Consider the following 23,103-nt stretch of genomic DNA (forward strand, 5'->3'; position numbering starts at 1 on the left):
ACCGGGAGAGAACACCCAGGGCCGCGGTCTCACTGAGTAAAAGGGGTGGGAATGAAGGCCATTCATATGATGTTTCCAGCTCACCTGTCCCTTCCCTGTAGGGTATAAATGTGGGACCTATTTTGGGTCTGTTGATTAAAGGTCCAGCATCAGGCCCAGTGCTCTGCTGCACATGGTCACAAGCCACGCAGAGCTGGGCCCTGGCTGGGCCTCAGGGACCTTCTCCTCCAGGTGGTGGAAGGGCTGCCCTGGGTCCAGCCAGTCCCAGCTGCCGGAGCCCTGGTGGGAGTTCCGGGCTGAGTGATGAGGGAGAGGGTGGAGCTGGGGCCTCTCAGCCCCTCCTCAAGTCGGAAGGGACAGGAACGCCTCCTTTGTTGCACATGGGAGTATCTCGTCTGTTTTCCGGCACCTGGACGGCTGCACCTGGCCCGTAGGTCTCGGGAGAAGCTTCTACTCAGGGGCCTCAACAAGGAGGGGCTTGGCGCTCGGCAGCGCGAGGACAGTGGTCCTGAGAGCGTCCGTCACGGCTACTAGAAAATCACCTGAAGCGCCCTCAATGTGGCTTTGACTTCTGCGTCGAGCGCGTCAAAAGCATAACCAGGCTGAGCTCACGGCTTTGTCAGGAGTGATTTACATAATCGCCCTTCTTCAGATGCCCCTCTGAACTCCGGTGACATCCAGACAGTGTGCTGACAACAGCCCACTCTGCCCCAAAGACCCAGCTGTCGCATTAAATACGGGGCTCCCTCTAAGAATTTATGAACAAAAGGTCAGCACGACAAAGGCACAGGTCTGGGTGGGGGACCTGTCTGCAGTGTCCAGGTGTCAGACGCTGCTGTCAGCCTCTGGGGCGAGGAAGTTGAGGGCTGTTCTCTTCTTTGGGGGTTGTTTGCAGACTGTCTCAGTGTCTTGGCCTCACGGCTCTGCGTGCAGAAGAGAACGGGCTGGGGCACAGAAAACGTGGATTTAATTTCAGACCCTCTGCTTACGAGGGTGTGGGCTTGGGTAGCACCCCGAGCAGCGCTTCTCCAAGCGCGGCCCCGCATCCTCGTCCTGCTGAATCAGAGCATGGAGAGGGGGGACCAGCCCTCCAGGGGCTCTGGGAACACAAGGGTGTGGCCCTCTGAGCCTCCATCTCGTCCGGCCCACCTCCCAGAGCTGTGAACCAGTGTCGGGAAAGATAATTGGACGTGGAGGCTCTGAAACCTCTGCACCAGCGCAGGTCACACGGGCAGCTGAGCGCTTGAAATGTGAAGATGAGCTGCGGCTGTGAAACACACCCCGATCTCAAAGACTTAAGGTGAACGAAAGAGGGTGAAATATCTCCCTGTATTTTCTATATCGGTTATGTGTTGGAGTGATAATATTTTGGATAAAGAGGTAAAAGACTGTATTATGAAATGAATTTTAGTTCTTTCATTTTCCTTTATCTCTGTAGCTGTTGGAACACTTCGATTTCCCTGGGGCGTCACTTTGTATTTCTAGAGCACCAGAGCCTGCAGGCCTCCACGATGCCTCCAGCAAGGCTGCAGATGTGCCGATACTATGGCAACTTCCATGCCATAGCCACTGGACCTGGTGGCTTTTTTTTTTTTTTTTTTTTTTTTTTTGCAGTACGCGGGCCTCTCACTGTTGTGGCCTCTCCCGTTGCAGAGCACAGGCTCCGGATGCACAGGCTCAGCGGCCATCGCTCATGCGCCCAGCCGCCCCGCGGCATGTGGGATCTTCCCGGACCGGGGCACGAACCCATGTCCCCTGCATTGGCAGGCGGACTCTCAACCACTGCGCCACCAGGGAAGCCCCCTGGTGGCTCTTTGAATTTCATTAAACTTAAAAAATAAATTCAATCCTCAGTCACGTGACATATATTTCAAGTGCTTAAGAGTCGCACAAGGCTGTGGCTACCATCCTGCACGGTGGAAATCTAGAACCTTCCATTGTAGTGGAAAGTGTGGCACGAGGTAAAGGGTAGGGACTTTATGTCCCTGGGTCCAGTCTGGCTTTGACAAAGTCCCAGCTATTGTTGCACGCCTCCCAACGTCCATGCTCCTCTTCCCTGGGGGGCAGATCTCTGGTTTTGTTTTGGAATTCTTTTTCAATGTACTCAGGGGCTCGAGTCGGTTCCCTTCCCAGAGTCTGTGCTGGCTTTAGAGGTGGGCATGCGGCCTGAATCTGCCCAATGAGACATGAAGGGGCTTCACTAAAGCTGCAGGGGCAACTTCTTCTTCTTCTGTTTTTTTTTTTGGCAGAACCACTCGGCTTGCGGGATCTTAGTTCCTAACCAGGGATTGAACCTGGGCCATGGCAGTGAAAACACCGTGTCCTAACCACTGGACCTCCAGGGAACTCCCCTGCAAGGGTTAACTTCTGGGGAAGGTTTGGCTATTGTCCTGTGGGGATATAAGGCTTGGAGGAGCTGCAGCTACCTTGTGGCTATGAGGTAAAAGCTTATCCAGTATGTTGAAGAGGGTAGGACAGGAAGCAGGAAAGAACTAGGGGGCTTGGTAAGCGTGAGAGTTGATGAGGCAACCAGCCAACTCTGGTGCTGCTGCCACTGAACTGCTTTTCCTGTGAGATGATCCACTTTCTCGTGGTGTATTCAGAGGTGTTTTCTGTATGGCAGCCACAAATGCTCTAGCCCATTATCTTTGGGCAAGTCCCTGGCCTTTTCAAGCCTTGCTTTTCTCACCTCTAAGGTGTGGACACAAGTTCTTACCTCATTGAATGAGCTACTGGGATGGTAATGCCAGCAAGCCTTCATATCACACTTGTCGTATGCCAGGCTCTGTTTAAAACAGTTGATTCATGTAACATACCTAAAACACTCAGTATAGGATCCTGAATCTTGTATGTTCTCAACACTCATCCTTACAATCGTTGCTGTTAGAGGAACCAGGCTATTAGTCCAGACAATCTGTTCCTGGACATTTACTTTCAGCAGCAGGGAGTAGCCTTCCCGTCCTCCTACCCCACACCCCAGGGGGAAGGTAACAGGAGGTTCTGAAGGATGTTTTTGCCCCATGTCAGTTTTAGAAATTCAGATCCTCTCCCAGTTGAACAACAAGGAAGCAGTACATAGAAAACTGTCTTCCTGGTGTTCAGGTTACAGTACATACATTGAGAAATAGACTCAGTTCAAGTTCTTGCAAAACCATTTGGAGGCCGAAGGAACACAGTCTGAGAGTGATTCTGGATGCAGACCAAACCCCTGGAGCTCAGGAGTGGGTTTGCTCTGCTGGCACACCATGCCCTGCCTGTTGGCATCCTGCTCAGTGAGCAGCTTGGTGACTGGTCCATTTCTTAACGTTCAGCTGAGTACTGTGATGGGCTGAAAGTTGACGCTACCTGAAAGCGACCCAGCCAGCCTGCCGTGGTCTCACGGCCGCTGGCAGGAGACAGGGATTCCTGGGTCTGAGGCAAGGACTTGATCGCTCAGGGCCCAGTAGGGCTGAGCTTCCCGTTTGCACCAATCTCCCTGGTTCCCCCCCCACCAACAAAACCCCTCCCCCCGAGCTCATGAGGGTGACGGGGGAAGGCCTGGGTAGAGGCTGCATACAAGGTGGGTTCACATCAGAGTTAAGGAGCTTCAGGGACTTCCCTGGTGGTCCAGTGGTTAAGACTTCATTCTTCCAATGCAGGGGGCATGGGTTTGATCCCTGGTCAGGGAACTAAGATCCCGCAGGCTGCATGGCACGGCCATAAATAAATAAAATAAAATAAAATAAAATGATTTAAAAAAAGGAACCCCGAATCTAAGAAATCTTAGTCTTATAAGAGTCAATAGCAAACCAGCCCAACTTCGCCGCAGAGAGAGGTGATATCTTTATTACTCTGACCAGGAATCCAACTCCCAACTGCCCCCAGGATGCGCTGTCTCTGTCTCTAAGGCCACTGCTGGACAAACAGCCTTGAGAAGACTGTTCAGAGCAAGGAGGCCAGCACCTCGGCTCACAAAACACGCAGAGATGGGAGAGGCTGTGGCGTTGTCTCCCAGGCTCGTGCTCACCACACAAGGCAGAGGAAATCCCTCCATCTCTCCCGTCTACAGCTCTCTTCACAAATACCCTGTTTGTATCTCAGAACTGCTGGCTCTTGGATTTGACTCCACGCTGTCCCTTTCCCTCTTGGGGGCCCATCACTTTCTCAGGGGTGCACGTTCAGAGGACCAGGGAAGTGCGTCTGATTGGTCCAGCTCGGGTCCAGTATCCAGTCCTGGGTGGACTGGCCGCGGTCGGTGCAGGTCAGCTGACACAGACACTCTGCCTGCCTTTGTGGATGGATGGGGTGGGGCAGAGTCTCTCGGGGTGAAAACAGCTTCACTGAAGACTCATCCAGAAACACTTATTGCACAACCTGGTGTCACCATCCTTAGCAGCAGTAGGCCTTCAGTCAGGGTATAAATCACTCATATTAAAAAGAGTCATCAAATTGACCAAGTTCAGGAGGAAACAGTCACCGCAATAAAGCCGTTTAATTTTATGGTCTGCATTTTCTCAATATTCGAAAAGTGTTGTGCCTCCCTGCTGAGCCGATTCAGAGGGAAGCCTGACAACTCCTTTCATCGCTAATGGCTTGCTGATTTTTGGAAGGTGCCAGAACCATTTGTATCACCACTGAAATGAGCTGTTTATGTAAATCCTACTCAGAAAAACAGAAAAGCAATTGCAAAGTCAATCCAGCAGCCGGAGAAAAGGCAGCCCAGTGAAAAGGGATGAATGGGAGAAAGCAGCGGAGTTCTAGAAAACAAAGTCAGTCTCAGCAGGACCCACCGACGGGGGAGCCGTCCTTCGCGGCTGAATGTAGAGGGAGGGGTCTGAACAGGCTGGGTCCTAGCGCCCTTAACTTCCCATCTTTGTGGACGGAACTCTTCTCGTTTTCCAACACCAGCCTCTCAGAAAACAAGAGACTCTGAGCTTGTGCATGTGCACTTGAGTGATGAATAGCTCTTCATGGACTTATCCGTGTTGTAATTATTCTCTCTCAGTGAAATGAAATAGCCGTCGAAAGAGAGCAGCCCGATAATATTTGGCCAACCGCGCATGCTTGGTCAGAGGAAGCCTCCGGTTTAGAAAATGTCCAAAACCAGTAGGAAAGGGCACTTTGGGGTGAGTGGTGGGACTAGTTTTCTCTGCCCTGGAAGTGCTTTGACCCTTTGGCTCCCTACCCTGCAGCTCGTAACTGGAGAGGCCTCACCCCTGCCTACAAGTTAATCTCTGCCCAGGTTTTGGAACTAGTTATTCTCAAGGGTCCTGTGTCAGACACTGAGCGTCCAACCTGCGTTCCTCCCAGCACACGGGAGCTGACCTCCGGCCTCCTGCCCTGGACCTCCCTCCCACCCCACCCCAGCCCCTGGCTTCTCTCCTTCCTGCCTTGCTGCCCTGGGCCCTGCACCTGGTTGCTCTTTCCAAGCCTGGGATCCTTGGGAATTTGTCCGTTCCTTCACCGAGGTGTGTGCAAGGTCCAGACGCTGGACTCAGCATTTTGAGAGATACCATCCACGGTGGGAGGGAGACAGGCAGGTAAACAGACTCTTCCCATGCAGGAGAGCCAGGCTGGAGGCTGGGCCGGGCTTCACGGGGCACTGAGGGGGCCTCCTACAGCTTAGGGACGCCAGGCAGACTGCACAACGGGGAGAACTTGTCCCCGACATCAGAGAGGAGGGCGTGAGGGACCCAGTCCGAGGACCTCGAGGCTAGAGCAGAGGGCCCCCTCGCCCATCTGTTCTGGTCCCCACGGTCCCCTGGCGGGTTTACCGTATAGGAGAGCGCTTCTGTCATTACTTGGGCAGCTCTGGTTAGATTCTGGGTGGTGCCTGTACTGGAGGGCCTTTGAATGTTTACACTATCGGAACAGTTTAATGTGGATAGAAAAAATTGCATGGGGCCAGGGTCAGAGCGAAAGGAGGTATATTTAAGGTTCACGTGTGTGTTCCTCTCTATGCTTCTCTGACGGCCCTAGAAGCTGGGCGGTGTCACCTTCAAAGGCAACATCTGGACCAGCCCTGGGAGATGTGTTTTCTTAGTGCTGGGAGGCTTTACACTAGCAAGTCCGGACTCTTCTGTTATACCACATGACTCAGGCTGAAGAGCAATATTTTCTGAGTGGTGGCTCGACCATCGTCTTGCAGAGCCTGGAGCCTGGAGTTGTCCTTCCCTCTAGAAAATGCTTCTCAGAATCACCTGGGGTGCGTGGTCCAGCGCAGGCCCTGGGGCCCACTGCTGACTTGAGAACTCTGGGGAGAGACGGGGCCTTGTGGTCCGGCATCTGCATTTTTAACACACTCCCCAGGTGATCGGAATGAACACCAAAATTTGAGAGCCTTACTCTGGAAAACAGGTAAAAAGATCTTATAAAGGAAATGGAAGTTGCGGCAGCTAATCCACGTGGAAGCCCTGGGTAGGGTTTGTGTAATGTGCCTCTGAGATGTTCTGGTTACAGTGTCGATTCTCAGGCCGCTAATGAGGTAATTATTCTAGCCAATAACAAACAGAAGTGATGTGAGCAGCGAAGGACCTCTCAGGTGAGCCTGGGGAACAGGACAGCTCCCGGAGAAGAGGTCCCCTATTTGGGCAGGACTCTCAGCATTCTAGACTAGTGGTTCTCCAGGTAGAATCCATAGAACAGCAGTGTCAGCATCCCCTGGGCTTTGCTAGACTTGCAAATTCTGGGCATCATCACCCCATCCCCTCCACCCCCAGCTCTGAATTCTAAACTCAGGGGCCCAGAAATTCCTGTTCATGAGCCCTGCAGAGGACCCTGATCGTGTTCAAGTTTGAGAACCAGTGTTCTGGACTTTGGTGGACAGTTTTTGACTGCTTGGTGTGGGTCCCCACTGTTCTCAAGCATGTCCCCCCTCTCTCTGCTGCCCGATGGAGTGCAGGATGGAAAACCCAGAACTGCTTCTCCCTATCCATAGCCCTGTGCTTCTGAGACACAGCGCAAACCTCTCAGTCCCAATGCCCACACTTTCTGGACCCCTACCTTTCACAGTTGGGGGGATTCAAGCAAAGTTCTTTGTCTTTCATGAAATAAAGATGCCATCTAAAGTCTTAGTAACATTGTTGGTTGATGTTACATAAAAGGACTAAAATTTTTGCTTTTAAAATTTGGTGTATGAAGGGAAAATATTTACCTCACAGCGGGGACACCTGGGACAGAGGTCAAACCAGCAATGTTGGGACCAGCCAGCTTCCTAACACCTGATCCAGTGTCCTGACAGGAGCCCCAGGCACGTCCACGCCGTCGCTGCCCGGAACACACAACCTGAGTCAATTCAGTGGGAAACATAGGGCAAACCCACTGTAGGACGTCCTACACTGACCTACACTTTCTAAAACATCAAGGTCAAGAACATGTCGTTCCACATCCAGGAGGCTCAAGGGAGCTGAGAACTGAAAGTCCTCACTGCCTTGGATTGGAAGCGGAGGGACATCCGGGCCATCACGGGGACAAGTGTCAACAGGTAAGTGTGGCCTGTGGATTTGACAGTAGCACTGCTCAGTGTTAAACTTTCTGATTTTGATGGTTGTACTGTGGATGCAAAAGAGAATGTCGTCCTCAAGAAAGCCCAAAGGAATATGAAGGGAGGATCCTATATGCAGGATTCTATAAGTTATTCTCAAATGGTTTAGACAGAGAGGAAACAAGAGAGTCTGAGAGAAGGATAATAGGACAAAATATAAACAATTGATGACTCTGGGTGAATGGGAGTCCTTTGAACTCTTCTTACAACTTTTCTGCGGAAACTTAATTTTTTAAACAGTGTGTATAAATTTAGAGAGAGTATTCAAGCGACTGTCAGGGTGGTTTTGCATACTGGGATTACTGGGGTGGGGGGTAATTTTTTCTTTTCTTTCTTCAAATCTGTTTCGCCCCGAACATTCTGTAGTAAGCATCTCTACTTGAAATCAGAACAGAACGAATGACACGATAGAAATGATTTTTTTCTTTTCATGCATATTCCAACTGTTGTTGTCTTTCCTTCCTGCTGGCTAAAGGAATCCATATCTACTTCTCGAAAGGATCTGAGGTCTCTCAGAGCCGGGGGCACACGCAAAACTCAACCAAACGGCACCCAAACCATATATACAAGTGGGTGGGGAAGAGAATTTGACTCGTGGGACTCTTGATGAAACGCTTTTGTGCCCCATATTCTTGGAAGCCCAAATCTTTCCAGTCGGCTGGTGGTATCTATTCCAAACGCCTAATTAGCTCATTCCTAGTAGGGTTTCACGCTCAAAGGACGAGGTTTCTTCTGCTCCGTATGCGCCTCTGTCTGGCCGTGGGTGAGGTCGCCAGGTCTCTGGGGAGGCACCAGATTACCATCTTTTTGCTTTTCCTGCCCTGCTGAGCATCTCGGCTGTATTATGGAGATAATTATCTTTTCCAATACTTTTCTCCTTGTTACCATGAAGATTTAGACAATACTTGGCAGTTGCCGGGTACTCGAGATAATGGCTGTTATTTGAAGATCTTCCTCCTGTTCAAACGAGGTTACTAAGATAACACGTACAGATCACAGACCTCCTCTCTACAATGAGCTTGGATTCTGAACATGTAAACAGTACGATATGTGAGCCTCTGGATTCTCTTGAAGTCTGTGGGGTGAAATCAGAACCTAAGATCTGCCAGGCGTGGTGGATGTTCTCGGGTTTTCCTTCCAGACAATGGGTGGTGAGCCGGAAGGAAATCCCTCCAGCAAAGCCCTGAACTTGAACGACCCGGCCTGTCTTAAAGGGCAACAGTGAGGCCATGTCAGCCACGTTGGACTTCTTTTATTTTGTTTCTTGAGTTAGGTTTATTACTACTTGGTCAGTGGTTAGAAATAACACCATTTCTTAGAAACACTTATTTGTGGTAACTTTCCAGAGCTCTGTGGCCATGTTCAAACGAAGGCTCTGTATGGTGCTGCTTCAAAACATATCTTACTGAATAGGTTGATCATAAAATGAGATCATCTTATCATTAAAGGGCTGGTTGTAGATATGTTTGACCCACTGCATACCTGTTCAAGATATACCTGCTGAAGACATAAAGAACTGAGTGTCTAACCAAGTGCAAGGAGCGCATGTCCTCTGCAGAGCTGGGGTTCGTGGATGACACGGGTTGGCCGCTTTCTCGGGCAGACAGACCTGGTCCCCAGAGCAGCAGCCCAGCCCTCAGCTGGGAGCTTGGCAGAGATGCAAACCCTCAGGCCCTACCTGGAACTTCTGAATCAGAATCCGTGTTGTGATCAGATCCTGGGGGGTTGAACTCCGTTCATCAGAGGATGCAGCCTGGGGGCAGCGGGGCCGGCAAATGTTGTCCTCCGGGGGTAGGTGGGGAGGCGGAGGTCACCAGAAGGCTGGCTGAAGAGCAGGCTGCTATCAGGAGAGACGCATGTTCCTCTAAAAGACACTTAAAAATGATGCCCGTTTTCATAGGTTTCAGACACATGTTGTCTGAAGGAGGCTTGTGGTGAACGTTCTTTTCTGGAGGAAGGAGGAGGGAAGTAACACTTATTTCAACCTGAATCTGTGCTGAACAGTGTTGTAGGCTTAATACACGTGTACAGACACGTGTGTACGTGTGTGTGTACACACAGAGCTATGCATTTACTTAGGCAGGTATATACGTGTGTGTGTGTGTATCTCCTTTCTTCTCATCACCCAGGCCCTTGGCTACGAAGTCCCTCCTTACAGGTTACGAAGGTGACATGGGGCCGTGGAGAGTCAGTGACTGCACGTAAGGAACGAGAAGCAGAACCAGCAGGGCCGCCTGGCTGCTGTCCAGCCTGTGTCCTGCTGGCTCTGCCTCACTCCCTCCTTTCTGCATAAAACAAACAATCCTCTTCTGACCCCAAGTACTTCCTGGTCTGTTCTGATCATTGGATTATGTGGTGGGGCAGGGAGGGTTAGTGGAAGGTGGGGAGTTCCAGTTACTACAGCTGTGAAGGAAATCACCTGGCCAGGTAAATCTCACGTTTACTGGAAGAATATAACCACACCCACTGCACTGTGGGTTCCTGGTAGGGGTTCCTATCCCAGTGGGGCCAGGCTGAGGTGTGGCAGGGCCTGGTCGGTGGTCCTTTCTCCCCTGTCTTCCCCACCTCTGTAAGCTGGCCATTCTCCCTCTCTGCCTCAGTTTCCTCATTTGTAACGTGAGCAAAGACCAGCAATAGCTCCTATCACTACGGTCCAAGAGAATCAAGGTCAAATGCGTAAACATCCGAGCGAGCGATACAGCACTGCTTCTGAGGCCGCGCCCGCACAGCAAACGCCCACGAGTGGTTGCTGTTACCGTGGATGGTGGTGACGATGCTGATGTGAGGATGCTACAGTTGGGGAGAAGGAGACGCTGCAGATGTGCCGAAAGGACCGCACGGGAGCCAGGCCACAAATGATGGTGGGGCAGTGGCCCACGGCAGGGCCCAGGAACTTCCCCCGGACCACTCCTGGGTACCAGAGACGTGCTGGGTGTTCTTCCCCAGGATGGCTGAGCATTGGAACCAGACAGTCGTGACTGTTGGTCCACAGAGCCAGTCTCCAGGCACCAGATCATCTGATTGCTGGGATGCGGGGTGTGGAGAGAAGCTTTAAAGTCTAGTGTTTTCTTACTCAAAACTTTAAATACAACAATCTTCTTTTTAAAAAACATGTATCCAGTTGAAATACACCTCTTTCAGAAAACGACCCTGGAGCACCAGATGCCTTTTCATCTGCCTCAAAGAAGTTTCTAGTTGTTGCTGTCTTGGGGTCTAGAGTGGTGTGGCCTTTTGCATATTTAAATAAACGCTCATCTTGTGTTTTTTCTTTTGAATCCGACAACCAAGATACCCAGACAATTTTGTGGAAATAAACAGCCCAGCCTGATGAATAGCTGGATTAAAACAAAGATGCAGGTGGGTTTTTAAGAGCTATTGAACAAAATCCAAGCCTTTGACCCCAAGTCTGTATTCTATCCACCAAATGCCTGCTTGGAAGGAAGGTTCGCAGCCAGCTCAGTGGGCCGGCTGGGGTTGGCTGGACAGCTTCCTCCAGCCAGGCTGCTCTTCTGTCCCTGTGAGGAAGCAGCCGCTGAGCGCAGGAGGAATCCCGGGCAGCCTGTTTGAGTGTCTGCACTGACTGCCTCGCGGCACTCGGCACTCACGGCTGGGCGCCCCGATGCTCCAGCTGCGGTTCTGTGTCTGGACGTGACGTGGTTGGTGGTGGCAGCGAGTCACAGGGGCCAGGACATGGCAGACTACAGCCCCCTTCCACAGCCCGCGGCCAGTGACTGATGCAGACGTACAGAAGGCCAGCCTCCTCCAGCTCCAGGGAAGGTTGCTCTGGGTGCCATGCTCCCCGGGGGCTCAGGCGGCTGCTCTCCTGCTGAAGCCACATCCTCACTTAGCTTTCTTCCCCTCCCCCCTTCCCTCGGTGCCCTTCTCGTCCTAGACAGGCAGGAATCCCCATCCCAGGCTCTGCTTCTAGAAATCCGGCTCCCGTGCTGTTACTTGCAAGGACTGGGGACAAGAGCAGTGCTCACTCCAGGTGTGTGTGAGCCCAGAGCACCACCCACCTCCCAGACAAAATACAGACGCCCCATTACATACGAATTTCAGATAAACAACCAATAATGTTTTAGAACAAGTAAGTGCCAAATATTGGGTGGGACAAACTTACACTAAAAAATGATTTTTTATTTATCTAATTCTAATATAACCAGGCATCCCATATTTTGATTTGCTAAATCTGACAACTGTAGCCCTGAGTCCCTTTTGGGTCTGTTTTTTTGTTTGTTTGTTTGTTTTGCGGTACGCGGGCCTCTCACTGTTGTGGCCTCTCCCATTGCGGAGCACGGGCTCCGGACGCGCAGGCTCAGCGGCCATGGCTCACGGGCCCAGCAGCTCCGCGGCATGTGGGATCTTCCCGGACCGGGGCACGAACCCGCGTCCCCTCCATCGGCAGGCGGACTCTCAACCGCTGCGCCACCAGGGAAGCCCGTTTGGGTCTGTTTTGAGTTGACGGGGCGCTTGAGAACACTTTTGCTGCAACCCAGCTTCTCCCCCTGGATAATAACTGTAATGGTAGTAGCAGTGTAGTTGTAATAATACCAGCAGCAGCAGAAGTAGTGGTAGTAATAGTAATAGTGGTAGAAGCTATGACATATCTCTGGCATATTGCATTCCAGGCAGCATTTCATTCTGAGTGTGTTACACATATTAACTCATTAAATCCCTGCCCCTCTTCTCTCTGTGAGATCCTATCTTGGTCCACATCTCACAGAAGAGAAGACTGAGGCACTCAGAGAAGTGACTTATCCAAGGCTGGTAATCAGTGGGGTGGGCTCCAAACGCAGACCGTCCAGGGTCCACGCTTCTAACCACTGCACCAATTAGACTAATTAGGAGACTTAGAAAACGACTGGATAGCTTGAGTTTTCCAGAAAAGTAGAATCATTTCCTGACCAAGTTCTAAGATGCTTTGTGGAACTAGTGGGGACAGACAGGGAGGGAAGAGTGTTCCCTCCTGGTCCAGCCTGCAGGATGGGCAGCTGGTGAGGAGACTGGCTAGACTGGGATATATTGTGTTCATAACAAGCTTAGCTGCACAGTTAACCAAGAGCGGGTAGAAAGGAGGCCCTGATTGAATTATAACTGCCCAGAGCTGCGCTGTCCAACACAGGAGGCACCACCTGTGGCCCTGAGCCCTGGACCCATGGTCTGTTGGAGTGGAGGTGCGCTGTTAACATCCTTCAATAAAATACAACCTGGATTTCAAAGACTTAGTACAAAAAGTGTAAGTGTGTCATTAATAATTTTCATGTTGACCACACAAGGAAACGATAATATTTTGGATATATTGGGTAAAATATATTTTAAAAACCAAGTCCACCTGTTTCTTTTTACTTTTTAAAATACAGCTAACTTGACAATTGAAAATCACGTTTGTGTCTGTTGAGGGGAGATGAAGAAAGTAGGAAAGGAATGAGGCTTCTGGCCTCGAGGAGAAGGATCCTACAGTTGGGATCTGCCCACCCGTGGGGTCTTTCTAAAGTCTAGATTTTTCTGTCTGCTTTTCATTTTTCCCACGAAGAACAAGAGACGCAAGTCAGGAGGAGAATGATGTCAGTGCAGGGGGCTTGGAGTGTGGAGGCATCGTGGGCGGCCGCCCTGCAGGGCAGGGACGGTGCCTGCCATCAGGGTATCTGGAAGCCTCACCCCTCGAGCCTTGGCCACACTTCCATGGGCAGGAGGCAGGGGAGGAGGCCAGCCTCCTCGGGAAGCACCGGGGGACAGGACTTTAGCTGCCGTTTCAGGTTCAGCAACTCTGGGGTGAGACTGCATTTCTCACAAGCCCTGGGGGAGGTGATGCTGCTGGTCCTTGGGCTGTATTTGGGTTAGCAAGGCTTTCTGGGATGGCCTTGTCCCCTGTACCGGGTTCCTAAGAGGAGCAGTCACTGTCCAATTTACCTTTGTAAAATGTCCTGTCACGGGCGCACAGATTTGTGGATTTACATCAACGACTGCATGCCTAATGGGCATTTATAAAGGGTTACCGTAATTTAGGATAAAAGGCGAAAGCGAAGATTGAACAAGCCCTGCGTTCCGTCGTGGTCCTGTCTTCCAGGATGCTACTGGCTCAGGTGGTGGGAGGGTACCCACGTTTTCGGACCTGGTATGTGCCGAGCTCCAGGCAAGACGCCTCACCTACACTGTCCCTTTTCTCCTCGGCACCACCCTGAGGACGCAGCAGTGGCCCTGCTTCTCGGATGACACATCCTGGAGGAGTTAGGCAACAGGGGAGCAGCTGGTTGGTAAGCGAGGCCCTCCAGCATGGTCTTGCAGCTCAGATGAGTTTCCGCTCTGGTGCTGCACGGAGAGCCTGGCTCCGCCCCGGGGACCTGCAGAGCCTGTGGCGCCAGATTCTATCCGCAGCTCCCCTGCGAAGGAGGTTTCACATTCTTCCTCCAAGTACTTGGAACAATGTTCTCCACAAATCCTGAGGACGTCATAGGCTGCCTTTCCCTGCCAGCTCAGTTTGTATCAGCCCCGTGAGGACTCCGTTTTGCTTCCAGCTGGAACTAAACGGGAGGAACCACAGTTCCAGGTCCCTGACCTCTGCTTCCCGGGAACCTTCTGGAGCTCCCTCCCCGGTTCCCATCCTCAGCACCTCTCTTCACTCTGTGGTCCTCTGCATTGTAGAACTCGGCTTATCTGAGGGCTGTAACCACTACTGAGCAGAGGCATATGCCAGCCAGAGGTGATGCCACAGCCCCAAGAGGAAGAACCGGGGCTCCGAGCCCAGCTGATCTGGGTTGCATTCCTGCCTGCAGTATTGTGTGACCCTGACCTTGAAGCCATCATTTACCCTCTTTGAGCTTGTGTTTCCTGCTCAGTAAAAGGGAGTGGCTACTAAGCCATTGCCCCCCTCACGGGGTGGCCGTAAGACTGAAAAGATGGGTGTATTTAGAGTGCTCAGCAGGGTCCCACAGAAGGTTCTGGAAGGGAGTCAACACTTGGAAGAAGGGCATGGCCCCGTGTGAGCTGCCCACTGCTGGTCTGGCTTCCAGCTGAGGGCAAGCCTGGTCTGTGCCATTCCGGGAGGTGAAACTCCAATGGGTGGTTTACCTCTTCAACAGCTTGAAGAGCTTGAGGTTGAAGTTCAGGGTGACTGAGCTGCTGGAAGGTGAGGGTCCCAAGAAGGAGAGTCCGGGGTCGGGGGGTCCACATTGCGGGTGTAGCTCCTCCTGCTTCTCTGCTGAGCCTGGGACCACAGGCTCCAAGCAGCCTGCAAGAAGCAAGGAGCTGAGCTGGGATTTGCTCTTGTTGGGGAAAGGTTTCAATCAGAGCCCGAATGAATTATTCTCCTGCTAAACCAAACATGTGCACACAGACAAACAAACATTTGCACTTTTCTTGGAAAATAATCGACTCTAGAGCACTGTGGTCACAATGTCAGAATATAATCCACAATCACTCATTAAGAACCAAGAAAACGGGCTTCCCTGGTGTCGCAGTGGTTGAGAATCCGCCTGCCAGCGCAGGGGACACAGGTTCGATCCCTGGTCCGGGAAGATCCCGCATGCCATGGAGCAGCTAAGCCCGTGAGCCACAACTACTGAGCCTGTGCTCTAGAGCCCATGAGCCACAACTACTGAAGCCTGTGTGCCTAGAGCCTGTGTTCCGCAACAAGAGAAGCCACTGCAATGAGAAGCCTGCAAACCGCAAAGAAGAGTAGCCCCCACTCACCACACCAGAGAAAAGCCCACGCGTAGCAACGAAGACCCAATGCAGCCAGAAACAATAAATAAAATAAATAAATTTACTTTAAAAAAAAAAGAACCAAGAAAATGACAACAACAGAAGCCAATCTGGAGATGACCAGATATTGGAACCAGCAGACAAGGATTTTAAAGCAACTGTTGTAGCTATATTCTATGAGGTAAAGGAAAACGTGCTCATAATAAATAAAAAGAAATTTGTGGTAGAGAAATGGAAGCTATATAAAATGGAAATTGAAGAACTAAAAAATACAATATCTGAAATAGACTGCTTGTCATAACGGCAGGCACTCAATAAATAGGTAGATATTAAAGCAAAGAATGAAAGAGATCTTCAGTTTTATCAGAACTGAAGTATAGCAGAATATCATGTATTTGCAGACAAAAATCAAAGTTATTCAGACATCTATTATGGAGACTGTCTTTTTATGTGAAACTGAATTCTTTCTGAATTCTTTTTTAAAGAACCATATTTTAGCAATTGAACCACATCAAGATGCTCTTGAAACCTGCTGCTTCAATAAAGAGTGGGGGGCTTCCCTGGTGGCGCAGTGGTTGGGAGTCCGCCAGCCGATGCAAGGGACACGGGTTCATGCCCCGGTCCGGGAGGAGTCCACATGCCACGGAGTGGCTGGGCCCGTGAGCCATGGCCACTGAGCCTGCGTGTCCGGAGCCTGTGCTCCACAACGGGAGAGGCCACAACAGTGAGAGGCCCGCATACCGCAAAAAAAAATAAAAATTAAAAAAAAAAAAAAAAAAGAGTGGGTCTTGGTGTGGACTGGCAGCTGGGGGCTGTGGTTTAGCTAAAATTCCCTGCATTTCTGCAGCACAATGGAGGGAAAGAATGTAGACATCAGAGGGAGATGCTCATTCAAGTCCCAGGGATGTCTTCTACTTGCTCTGTGACTCTGGCCAGGATGTTGTTGTATATTTGTGACTATTTTTGTGGTTGTTCTTTGTTTTCATCTATAACATAAACATTTTAAAAGTTGTGTTTGGGGACTTTCCTGGCGGTCCAGTGGTTAAAAATCCACACTTCCATTGCAGAGGGCGTGGGTTTGATCCCTGGTCAGGGAATTAAGATCCCAAATGCTGCGCAGTACAGCCAAAAAAAAAAAAAAAAAAAAAGTGTTTATAGACTTGTTACAGAATTTAATATGAACTCCCATGGCAGGTATGAGCCTGGCATGTGACATCCCTCTGTCTGTAGAACTGAAAACAAGAGACGTACCTGGACATCTCAGTTCCTCTGGAGTGGTGCCCTGGGCCCTGGGGCCTAAGCTGGGTCCTGCAGGGACTCAGAGGTACCACTGTGGGACAGACGGGGTGGGTGACCTTCAGGTCTCTAGTTGCAAAACCTGGTTTGCTTGGGCACCAGGATTAGCCCAGGCCCTGGAGCAGAGGACCTCATGGGCAGTCCCACTTTGATGGCCACAAACCTGAAGCCTGGGGAAAGAGAGCCAAAGGGAAGATTATGGAAGAGATGGACTCTGTCAGATGCAAGAATGGGGACAGGAGCACAGCCTGCAGGCCTGGGCAATGCAGTGCCTCAGGATGGCCATGCCTCCCTCTGTATTTTGAGAGCAGCCCAGAAGGCCTCCTGGAAGGTCTCCCTGGCACCTCCAGGCTCTGCAGCTGGAGCAGCAACTGTGGTGCCCAGGACGCCCTGCAGTGACGGCCACAGGGAAGTGCTGCCCCCACGTGGCTGGCGGGGCAGGACCAGCACAGTGAACATTCTCCATCCCACCTCTCCTCTCTCCTCTGGGCCTGGGCAAGAACTTCGGAAACTGGGGTTCATGAGGGATGCAAAGCAAGCATCAATTTAAAAATAGTTTTTACTGTAACTTCAGAAGACTCATAGCTGAAGATTGAAAGCAAAATATTCAGCTAGTAATATTTATACATCAGCTCCATCCTTTTTTAAAACAGATTGGAAAATGCCACTCCTGGGCTCAGAACACTTGGGGTTCCCCGTGGGCCTCAGAATGTCATCCTACCTCCTCATTCCAACCTGCAGGACCCCACCTACCTGCAAGCCTCGCCTTTCACCTCTGATCCCTTGCTAGCCCTGTCTCAGGCTCACGGATGACCTTCAGTAGCTTCTGACCAAGCCAGCCCTTCCTGCCACAGGACCTTTGGACATGCTTCTTCCTACACCTGATACTTCCTTGACCTCACATCCACATGTTCCTCCCAACACCCACCTTTCACCTGCCAGTTCCTGCTTAATTTGGCAAGAATCTCTGTAAGTATTTCGTAGTCTAAGAAGCTTTTCCCCACCTCCCAGGCTAGGCTGGAGCCCCCCTTCATCCTATTTTATTCGGATGACTCAGCACTGGGTAATTAACTTGTAATTATGTGCTTACTGGCCCTGTCCTGGCTCTGTGACAGCAGAATCCTCGCCTCCTTGTCCACTGCTCTGCCCCTGGGGACAGTCAGATGTGTGCCAAGCCAGGCAGCAACTACCAGCCCTTTGATAGTCTGGGCATTGTCTCCATTTCTCCCTCCTCCAAAATTGCTTCTCGGAAGAAGTTGATGAACCTTGTTATATTAATCGAAGATCACGTGAAACTTTTTCAACTAAGTCATTTTGCAATTGGAACAAAATTGTATGCGTTAGCTAAATTCAGATTTCGTTTGTACGTGGTTTTATTATACGGAGGCCTTTTGTGTCCCACGATCTGATCTGGAACTCTCAATTAGTTACACTTCAAGAGCAGCATTGTTAGGTCCAAGGAGGCCGGGACGAGGGGTCTGCCTGCTGTGTGGCCTTGGCTCGGGTTTTGGAAGAAGCGGGCCCACAGTCCTTCCCCTGTGACACTCAGATGGGTTCGTGGAAGAAACAGAGTGAACATAGAAGTGCAAGACAAACAGATCCTGAAGTTTTTAATAATTTTTAGAACATGTTTTTCTATGAACCCGGTGTTTATCCTCACTCTATACCTTCAAATCTAGTTATGGATGGGTCCTTCAGATGCCCTTGGCTCCTTTTTTTGAAATTGAAATATAGTTAATGTACAGTGCTGTGTTAATTTCTGCTGTACAGCAAAATGATTCAGTTATACATACATATATATATATATATATACATTCTTTTTTCATATTCTTTTCCATTATGGCTTATTACAGGATATTGAATATAGTTCCCTGTGCTCTACAATAGGGCCTTGTTCTTTATCTATTTTATATACAATGGTTTGTATCTGCTAATCCCAAGCTCTTAATTTATCCCTCCTCCACCCCCTTTCCCCTTTAGTAACCATAAGTTTGTTTTCTATGTCTGTGAATCTATTTCTGTTTTGTAAGTAAGTTCATTTGTATCAATTTTTTTTAGATTCCACATATAAGTGATGTCATATGTATTTGTCTTTCTCTGTCTGACTTACTTCACTTAATATGATAATCTCTATGTTCATTCATGCTGCTGCAAAAGGCAATATTTCATTCTTTTTTATGGCTGAGTAATATTCCATCGTATATTTGTACCACATCTTCTTTATTCATTTATGTGTCGATGGACATTTAGGTTGCTTCTATGTCTTGGCTATCGTGAATAGTGCTGCAGTGAGTATTGGGGTGCGTGTATCTTTTTGAATTAGAGTTTTAGCCTTTTCCAGACATATGCCCAGAAGTGAGATTGCTGGATCATATGGTAGCTCCATTTTCTAAGGAAGCTCCATCCTGTTCTCCACAGTGGCTGCAGCAATTTACATTCCTACAGACAGCATAGGGCCCCTTGCTCTTTTTATGTCACCCCAATTTTTCTTCCCCAGACATGAACTTTATTTACTTTCTTTCATCAAAATTCCCAATTTTTCCATGGAAACCATCTCAGTGCATTCAGCCTCAGCTCCTTCTCCCCTTTCCATTAATCAGGGAAGGACACTTTCACATCTGCTCTCCATTTTTTGTGTGTGTTTATTGCAGGAAAATGGAAAATACAGATAGGGAAAGAGAAGAAAATAGACACCGTAAGTCCACCACCCAGGGGGCGAATTTAGTGTACATCTTTTACCTCTGCATACATAGCTACATCGATTTATTTGTTTGTTTAAAATGACGACACCATTTTTGGAACAACTTTAGATTTACAGAAGAAGGAGCAGAGAGTGCAGAGAGCTGTCCCTCCATCCCCTTCCCAGTTTCCTGTCTTGATAACATCTTCCGTTAGTCTGGTACATTGGTTACAATTGATGAGCCAATATTGATACATTGTTATTAACCAACGTTCATAGTGTACAGTAGGGTTCACTCTTGTTGTTGTACATGCTATGGGTTTTGACAAATACCTAATGACATGTATCCACCATTACAAGGTCACACAGAAGCGTTTTACTGCCCCTAAAATCCCCTGTGCTCCATGCATTCATTCCTCCTTCCGTCTCTTCCCCCCACTCCTTACCCTCATAAATCCTTGGCAAACACTGATCTTTTTACTTTCTCCTTAGTTTTGCCTTTTCCAGAATGTCATCGAGTTGGAATTGTAGAGTGTGTAGCGTGTTCAGATTGGCTTCTTTCCCTCAGCAGCGTGCACTGAAGGTTCCCCCGTCTCTTTTCATGGCTCGATAGCTCATTTATTTTTATCACCAAATAATATTACATTATCTGAATGTACCATAGTTTGTTATTCCTTCAAATTACAAGATGTATCTCGGTTGCTTCCAAGTTTTAGCAATTATGAATAAAGCTGCCCTAAACATTCATGTACAGGTTTTTAATCTGGACAAAGTCTTCAACTCCTTTGGATAAATACCAAGAAGACTGATTGCTGGATCAAATGGTGAAAGTATGTTTACTTTGTAAGAAACTGTTAAACTGTCTTCCAACATGGCTGCGCCATTTTACATTCCATCGATCTACGCGTCTGTTCCTTCATCAGCACCACCCTGTCCTGATTACTGCACCCTTGTAGTAAGTCTTGAAGTTGGGTAGTGCCGGTCCTCTGACTCTGCTCTCCTGGAGCTCCCTAATTTTGTCTCATGTGAGTTTTAGGTTCCTCAGGCTCTTCAGCCTTCTTCCATCACCACCGTGTCAGCTGTAATATCTACTGGCCCTGGTTAAGCATCTCCAAATGGAGACGGAGACGGACAAACCCACCCCTAAATGCATGTCGGCGAGGCAGCCCAGGCTCAGAGTGAGGGCTGCAGACTCTGCCGTGCCCTCATTGGCTGCATCATTGCCCACGATCGCTGCCTCTCGGCGGCTAAAGCAAACTTTCCTGGGAATGCTTCACAATTGCATGGTGGCTAAGAGAAATGAAAGATTTCCCTATCGAATCTTTCCTTAACTCCTCTCTTTTAGATCTGAAACAATGATTCTACTCATTCAAGTTACATACATGTAGATAGTGGTTGTGAAAAAAAGATCTTTGGGATTCCTCTCAGTTAACTGCTGCACATAGTAAATGATGCCAGAGCCGGTGGAGCAAGACGGTAACATCTGTTTCTGTTCATGGAGCTGTTGGCTGACGGGGCCGAGCGGAGCACTTCCTCAGTTGCCTCACGTGTCAGTTGAGGCCTGTCTTTGCTCTGCTCCTCGGGCTGCTGGGCTGGGCTGGCGGCCAGGAAGCCCTCACCATATGACTGGCTCTGGGGACTGCCCCCAGGCTTCTCCAGGCGTCTAAAGCGAGCTTCCTCACAGCCAGGTGGTCTCGGGTGGCCTCAGGGGGCTGACTTCAAAAAAGGAAACTAGGAGCTGCCGGCCCCATATGGCCTGGTCCCAGGACAGGCTCGGTGTACCCTACCTCGTGTCAGTCAGAGCAGTCTCAGGCCAGCCCAGATTCGGTGGGAGGCCACAGACTGCACATCTTATCCAGAGGGGGGACGAGCTTGCGCTTATCCGGAGGTTGGTGGCGGTCACTGAAGACCGTGTCCCCCAGCATCAGGTGTAAGAGTTACCTCGACCCTGCAATGGTTGGCGGCACAGCACGGGGCCACGTGCCTACCCTCTCTGAGATGCAGTCTTAATTCTCAAATAGGGAGACTACTAACCGCGTAGGTTTGCTGGAGGAAACAAATAATACACACAGTGTACACATAGGAGGCCGTCGTCTCGTTACAGTGAGAAAAAATCACTTGGTCCTTAGCAGCAAGTGGGGGCGGGGGTCCAGCCCGTATTCCCTTGGTCAACTGCAGAGCTCACCTTCTGGTTCTGACCGGCCTGAGAAGGGTGGGCCTGAAGTGCCCAAGGGATTGTGAAGATGGGGGCAGGTGGGCCACCCTCTGCTCTCTCCCTCCAAGGGCAGCTCTGAGGCTGTCCGCCCGCAATGTCACCCAGGTCACCAGGGTTCCCAGGCTGACCCTCTGGGCCCACCTTTTGCCAAGTTCCCACCTCACGTCTCCAAGCCCTCAGTGTGCTTCTTGGGATCACTTCCTGTGTAAACTGCTTGGTCCTAAATCCTCGTCTTAGGGGCCGCTTTTGGGGGGACCACAACTAAGATGGAGACCATTAGAATTTAATACTTGCCACATTCTAATACAACCAGTCGCCCCATGTTTGTAAAGGATACATACGGTCCACTTCTTGGCTTCCTGTTTCAGGCAGAAGCCCGGTGGTCCCCACAGGTAGCAGAGCGACAGTCCATTTTCCTTTCCAGGGTGAGGCAGTCAGCCCAGCACCACCCACCCACCCCCACCTCCCGCTGCCGATCTGAAAGCCAAAACATAATATAACCAGCAGCACCTCCCAGTCAGTCCCAGCCCAGCCCTCCTCTTCTTCTGGGGGTGGGGAGTGGAGGGAGGATTAAGAAGTGGGTGTGGTGGAGGGAGGATTAAGAAGTGGGTGTGGGGGCTTTCCTGGTGGCTCAGTGGTTAAGAATCCGCCTGCCAATGCAGGGGACACGGGTTCGAGCACTGGTCCGGAAAGATCCCACATGCCGCGGAGCAACTAAGCCCGTGCGCCACAATTACTGAGCCTGCGTGCCACAACTACTGAAGCCCACGTGCCTAGACCCCGTGCTCCGCAACAAGAGAAGCCACCACAATGGGACGTCCACGCACCGCAACGAAGAGTAGCCCCTGCTCGCCGCAACTAGAGAAAGCCAGCATGCGCCAAGGAAGACCCAACACAGCCAAAAATGAATAAATTCGAAAAAAAAAGAAGTGGGTGTAGAGAGCAGCACTCTCATGGGGCAGTGGGTTCTGGGGTGGGGGTTATTCTAAGGGCTCAAACCATACTTCCTCTTGGGAGGGAATTACTCTTGTTGAGAAGAGAGTTCCTGGTGGGCTGCAGGGCAGGAGTCGGTGTCAGGGGGAGGTTGTGGGGGAAGGGAGGGGAACAGGGCCACAGATCCTGAGACTGGCTTCACCTGCTCTGCATTCAAAGTACAAAGGGACCTGGAGACCCCGAGAGGTGAGTGGAGAGGGTGGGGGGCACCTGAGTGGCCCAATAGGTCCTGTGGGGTGAAGGGCTTGGAGGTCAGGACCATCTAATGTTGAATTTTATGTCATTGGCCTTTCATGAAAATCCTTTCTAACCCATCCCCTCCCAAACATTGACCAAAGTGCCCCCCTGACATAAATCTGTGCACATGTGTCTGTTGATGAAATTAGAGTTCAGGTTTGAGTTCTCTCTGAGCATCGATGAAATGGAGTCCAAACGAAAAGAGTGAGGATGGGGAAATAATCTCCCCAAAGTCGAAGTGACGGGGAGAACACTCATTCATAGAAATCGGCAAAAGTCTTGAGGGGGACGTGGATTTCCCACAAATCAGAAAAGGGGAGGTTGAGCGTCAAGGGGCAGCAAAGCTGACTTCTGGCCTAGGGCTATTATCAGGGTGCCAGACTGGACCCTTGAGTGTGTGTTGAGTAGGGTCTTTACCGGCAAGACCTCAGGGTGTAGGTTTTGTCCCATCCCAGGAGC

Source organism: Delphinus delphis, chromosome 15, assembly GCF_949987515.2.
Source record: "Delphinus delphis chromosome 15, mDelDel1.2, whole genome shotgun sequence".
Taxonomy (NCBI): Eukaryota; Metazoa; Chordata; class Mammalia; order Artiodactyla; family Delphinidae; genus Delphinus; species Delphinus delphis.